Raw genomic sequence first — 6,000 nt, 5'->3', positions numbered from 1 at the left:
GTCTGAATGAGAATGGCCTGCACAAGCTCATGCTTTTGAATGCTTGAGCCACAGTTAGCATTAGCAGGTGTGGCCTCGTTGGAGGGGGTGTGGCCTCGTTGGAGGGGGTGTGGCCTTGTTGGAGTTGCTGTGGGTTCCTTGGAGGAGGTGTGTCACTGGGGGCGTCGTCTTTGAGGCTTCAAAAGCCCACGCCAGGCCTAGTGTCACTTCCTCTGCCTGCTGCCGGTGGATCAGGAGCTCTCAGCTACTTTTTCAGCTCCATGCCTGTCTGTCTCCCACCATCACGTCTGTAAACTAACCTTCTAAAACTGTAAGCGGGCCCCCGATTAAACGCTTTCCTTTGTAAGAGTTGCCTCGATCGTGGTGTCTCTTCACAGCAATAGACCAGTGACTGACTTGAGACACCAAGTTCCAGCTTTGTTTCTGTGACTAATTCCCAGTTATACCATTCACCATTGGTATTTCAAATACCTTCCATCCTCTTATACGGATTAGGACTTCTTTTGTGGCCCAAACATCCTGAAGAGGATGCCGTGTCAGAAGCATGTACGTCCAGTTGTCGCAGGATGCAGAGTTCCAGATATGTTTGTTAGGTCCACTTGGTCTAGTGTGTGGCTTTTGAATCTTCCTCCTGGTGCTCCTGAACTGGCCATTAGAGTCTGTTACTATTATCGTGTTGCTATCCACTTCTCCCATCAGATCTGTTGGCATGTGTCTTTATACATTCAGGCACGCTGTTGTTGGGTACGATATATATTTGCAATTGTCCTATAGTCTTGATGGATTGGCTCCTTTATTATACCACAATGATTTTCTTTTCTTTGCCTCTTGCAATAGTTTCAACTTATGTAGCATTGACTGTCCTACAACTTACCATATGGCTCAGCCTGGCCTCAAATTCCTGATCCTCCTGCCTTGACTCCCAAGTGCAGGGAGGGTAGGTATACCCACAATTCCCAGCTCCACCCCTTATTCACAGACCCTGTATGCCTTTAATGCTAACTTGAGTCTCTTACGGGTAACACAAAATTCACTGTGATTTGATTTCGTTTTAATTTATCCATTCAGCCACTTCACGTCTTCTGATTGGAAAATTTAATCCGTTTTCACTTAAAATTATTGCTAGATGGGATGACTGCCACTTTGCCGGCTGTCTAATTGTTGGCTGCTCTGCTGTCCCTTCTCCCCTCTCTCTGAAATAAAACCTCCACACTTTAATCCTTCTTGCAGCATTCTATGCTTTTGATGCTGCAATGTTTGGAGATGGGGGTCTCACTGTGTAGCCCTGGCTGTAGACTACTGCCCACGATGTAGACCAGAATGGCCTGGAACTCACTATGTATGGATCAGGCTGGCCTGGGATTCATAGAGATCTACCTGCCTCTGTCTCTCCAGTTCTGGGATTAAAGGCAAAGCCAAATTACTTCTTTTGATAATTGGGTATCTTTTAACAAACTTCTGTAGCTATAGTTGTTTTCACTTGTCTGTCTTTTACCTGTATGCTAGAGGCAAACGCCATTATGGTATTAAAGACGTTGGCATTTGAATTCACATGTAGCTCTAACATGCAGTTATTTATCCATTACTTAGAGATCAATTACCAAGTAATAATTCTTTCCCTTTGATGATGCTTCCTAGATGGTTCACACCCTGTGACATCTCTCATTTCCTCTTTCCTCTGGAATTAAACACCCCTGCCTCCAGGTTTTATAGCACAGTGTCAGGAAACAGCCTTACCCGTCATCCTAGCTGTGGATTCTGGAGCCCTCTCACCCAGGCCAGATGCTGAGAACCTCCTTTGTGCTCTCTTTTCCCTACCCTCATGTCTGTGTGCCTTCACCTAGTCTGGCTTAATACACATGTTGCTAACCATTTTCCAGGTTCACACCACTGTCCAGGGACCCCCAAGTAATCTGGACATAACGCAGGAGAGGAGAGGTAGAGCAGAGGTAGAGCATCGGGGATATCCATAGGTCAGCAGAAGGAAGGGCATGCAGGCGCGACACCCCAAACAGCTCACGGGAAGGCATCCTGACGGAGCCCACAGGCCAGGTTGTGCAGTTGAGTCCGGAGCCCAAGGTCCCCACCCCTCTACCCCGGGACAGCCTCTCCCAGCCATGCCGCTCTGCCGATCTCACAAGTGTTCTCCGTGGGGCAAGAAGCAGGTGAGTGCCTTGGATACCATCCCACCTGCCTGTGGATGCCGGGGGTGGGAAGCCTAGGTCTCATACTGAGGTGTGATATTTGGTGGAAGGGGGGTTATGGGTAACCTGATTCAACGGTCCTGGTGTGGCCAGAAAACCGCAGGCACTCAGCAATGAAACTCTCCCCTTGGACATATAAATCCACCCGGGATTTTATAGCAAAACAGCATGAACTGGGCAGCTTATGAAAGACTGGCACTCACTTCTCATAGTCCTGGAGGCCTGGAAGTTCAAGATCAAAGCAATGACGGTGTTTGTTGCCTGCTGCGCTGGCTGGAGTTTTCCGTGGGGTTTTTTTGGTTTGTTTGGTTGATTGGTTTGGTTTGGTTTTTGTGAACATGATAAAAACCTAGACACACACTGTGTGATGATTTGAATGAGAATGGTCCCCATAAGCTCATAATATTTAAGCACTTGAACCCCAATCGGTGGAACCGTTGGGAAGAATTAGGGAGTGTGGCCTTGACAAAGGAGTGTTCCTGGAGAGTGGACATGGGTGCCGTCCCCAGCCAGCTGTCTCTGCCTCCTGCTTGCAGGCGAGGCTGTAAGCTCACGGCTGCTGCCCAGCACCACATCTGCTGCCGAGAGCCCCGCTGTGAGGGCCAGGAGCTCACCCTCCAAATCTGGCAGCGCCCAGTAAGCTCCTCCAGAAGTTGCCTTGCTTGTGGTGTCTCCTCACAGCAATGGGAGAGTAATTTAGACATCTGAGGAGAAGAAACCTCGGTTGAGGGGTTGCCTCCGTTAGATGCCTGAGGGCAAATCTGTGGAGCTTTTCTTGATTAGGGATTGATGAGGAAGGGCCCAGCCCAGTGTGGTCGATGGCAGGTGGTCCTAAGGTGTGTAAAAAGGCAAACTGAGCAAGCCATGGAGAGGAAGCCAGGAAGCCGCATCCTTCCATGGCTTCCGCTTGGGTTGCTGCCTCCAGGGACCTGCCTGAGTTCCCGGCCCAGCTTAAAACAGAAGAAACCTTATGCTTCCAAAGTTGCTTTCGGTCACTGTTTACTGCAGCTATATAGAAAGCAAACTAGGATATCAGGTGTGGGCCTGGCTTCTTCAAATTTTACATCTTCACACTGACCTCACCTGCAAGAAGGGGCTAGCTGCCCTGTCCTCTCATGTCCATTATCTGCCTCCCATGTCGGAATGCCAGCTGCTGGAAAAGCAAGAACTAATCTGTCTTGTGCGTGGCCCTTTCTTGAGGCCCCTGAGCAGCACCTGGAATGCAGCAGAAGCCCGTTAGACAGCTGATGAGTAGACAATGAAGTAAGAAGCATTAGCATCGTGGGCACTGGGTTAGGCTGTTGAAGATGATTCCCTGAAAGGGGGAGAGCTGCATCAGAGGGCATCTTATAGCTTGATACCCGCCAACATCTCCCCAGTGATAGAATCGGGACTTCTGCCCCCTCATCTACACAGTCTCCAGGTATGTGCATATGGCCATTCATGAGCACAGACCCACACACGTCCATGTTCAATGTCCTCCCCATGCAGGCACACAAAGAGACCTGATGGCCCAGCACTACCATGAGCAAGCACTCAGCCTGTGCCATTCAGGGGCACAGAGTTTAAAACCAGGGTAAGTGAGAGAGAGGCCCTTCTCACCTGGACTGATGAGGGTGATTGGTCATTGTGATCACCTCTCCCAGGGCTCTTTGCAGGAAGGACCAACGTTTGCAAATTACCTTTCAGGTTCCTGACTATCAGACACAGCAAAGCAGCAGCGAACACGGCCCGGGCTCAATAAATGTTTAATTAATTAATCAATCAAGCCAAATCAAACATGAGCATGATTATCTAGATATTTCTATCTATGCACTACGAGGTGGCTCATTAATTGCTTTTTCTCTTCTTTTAAACTTTTCTACTGAAATGAGAGTATGTTTGGGAATTTGTAGACATAGCCTTAAAGGTTTAAAAATAATAAAACTGATAAGTATGAAATAGTCTCAGGGTATCCACCAGAGCAGATTGCTGCTAAAACAATCGTTGTTATCCTAAAGTCAATGCCTTACTGTTCGTAATGCTGAGGTAATAAAATACTACAGCTTGTGAGGAGACAAGTTTTGTTTTTTTTTTAATCTACAAATATGGTTCTATAAACATAAAAAAGCCAAACTCAAGAGAACCTACATCAGCACTATTTTGCCCAGGGTGAACGTCCTCAGTTCGGCTAATCGCAAGGACAAAGAGATGCTCTGTTGCATGAGATTTTTAATTGTGCCTCTCCCTGTGGGATTCCATCAGACTCTCCCAGTGCTGCAGCTCTGTAAGAAAACATTGCATTGGGTCAAATGCAGGAAAGTGAAAAGCTGATAATCAAATACCCACACTGAGTAGACTTGCTGGCTGGTTCCCGCACTTAATAAACTTGCACGGATGCTGGAGGTTTCTGAGAAACACCCCACAGCCTCGTGAGGCTCCGCTGGGTTCTGCATCTTCACACAGTCACCTAAGACCATAAATTATCTGCCTTGGTTTCGCTTAAAGATCGTAAGATGCTGGGATTTTGTACTGTTTATTTTGAGCTATAAATACCAGCCTTGGCTTTCCTGGGTATTAATGTGGCGGTAACTGTGCTCCTGGTGGATTTGGGATGGTATAAATGAATGGCATTCCTAACACCCACTGGCCAGTGGGTGCCCACGTGCTGACACTGTGGCAACTCAGCCCAAAAGCCCCAGACCCCAGGAAGGTGCAGCAGACAGAGCAGGGCACCCTGCCAGGTTTAGTTCAAAAGGAAATTTCTGCTAGCTTCCAGAAGGTAAAATAATAACAATTCACAAAAAGCATTTTCCCTTATTCTCTCAAGATTTGCCTTGGATTTTTTTTTTTTTTTTTTTTTTTTTTTATTGAGTTCGAGCACTCGCTCGCTCTCACATTCGCCTGGAAGGCAGTGATCTGGCAGCATCGCGCAGCTCAGAGATGTGCCAGGAGGACTCCAGCAACTCATCCAGGCCTCTGATTCCTCACAGACTGAGCCCCAGCACAGAGACGCGTGATCCCTACCATAAGCGCTGCCTTCACAGGCTGTCGGGGAGTGTGAACCCGGGACAGCAGAGCTGGCTGGACGCCCAGCAATAGCCACTTCCTCCCTCGCCTCAGCGATGCAAACACTCAGATCAATGCTGTTGCTTTGGAATCTGCCTCGTTCCAACATTGTCAACACACGTTCAGCCACACATAGTCCACAAATACACATGCCAACACACACAGCCATCACACGTCCATCTTCACCGTCAACTCTTTACCTTTAAATGATGCAAGGCATGTGTCCTAGTTTGCTATGCTGCTCCTGAGATAAACATCGACCAAAACCAAGTTGTGGAAGAAAGGGGTGTGTTTGGCCTACAGATATGAGCCTGCACCCCAGGATCTGAGCATGCACCATAGGATCTGAGCATGTACCCCACTATCTAAGCATGTACCCCAGGGAATGAGCATGTGCCCCAGGATATGAGCCTATCCTCCAGGATCTGAACATGTACCCCAGGAACTGAGCATGTACCCCAGAAACTGAGCTATACCCCAGGAACTGAACATACACCCCAGGACCTGAACATGCACCCCAGGATCTGAGCATGCACCCCAGGAAATGGATATGCACCCCAGGATCTGAGCATATACCACAGGCTCTGAGCCTGCTCCCCAGGATCTGAGCATGCATTCCAGAATCTGAGCATGCACCCCAGGATATGAGCGTGTGCCCCAGGAACTGAGCATGAGCCCCAGGGTCTGCACCTACGAAGAAGCAGTCAAGCATCATGGGGAGGATGACACACTGAAGCCTAGGACCCCA

The 6,000-nt window shown here is 48.5% G+C and overlaps 1 long non-coding RNA gene across 1 annotated transcript in view; it reads right to left on the bottom strand.

The window, feature by feature from the left end:
- Positions 1-4,334: 4,334 nt before the first annotated feature.
- LOC129667278 (uncharacterized) overlaps positions 4,335-6,000 on the bottom strand; it is a 31,238-nt gene continuing 29,572 nt past the window's right edge. The window contains exon 3 of the long non-coding RNA XR_008718714.1: positions 4,335-4,468. This is a non-coding gene — a long non-coding RNA (uncharacterized LOC129667278). The remainder of the gene's footprint in view (positions 4,469-6,000) is intronic.

The sequence above is a fragment of the Psammomys obesus genome, unplaced genomic scaffold, assembly GCF_907164565.1.
Source record: "Psammomys obesus unplaced genomic scaffold, mPsaObe1.curated_primary_1811, whole genome shotgun sequence".
In the NCBI taxonomy this organism is placed as follows: Eukaryota; Metazoa; Chordata; class Mammalia; order Rodentia; family Muridae; genus Psammomys; species Psammomys obesus.
This window is presented reverse-complemented; position numbering and strand designations above follow the sequence as displayed.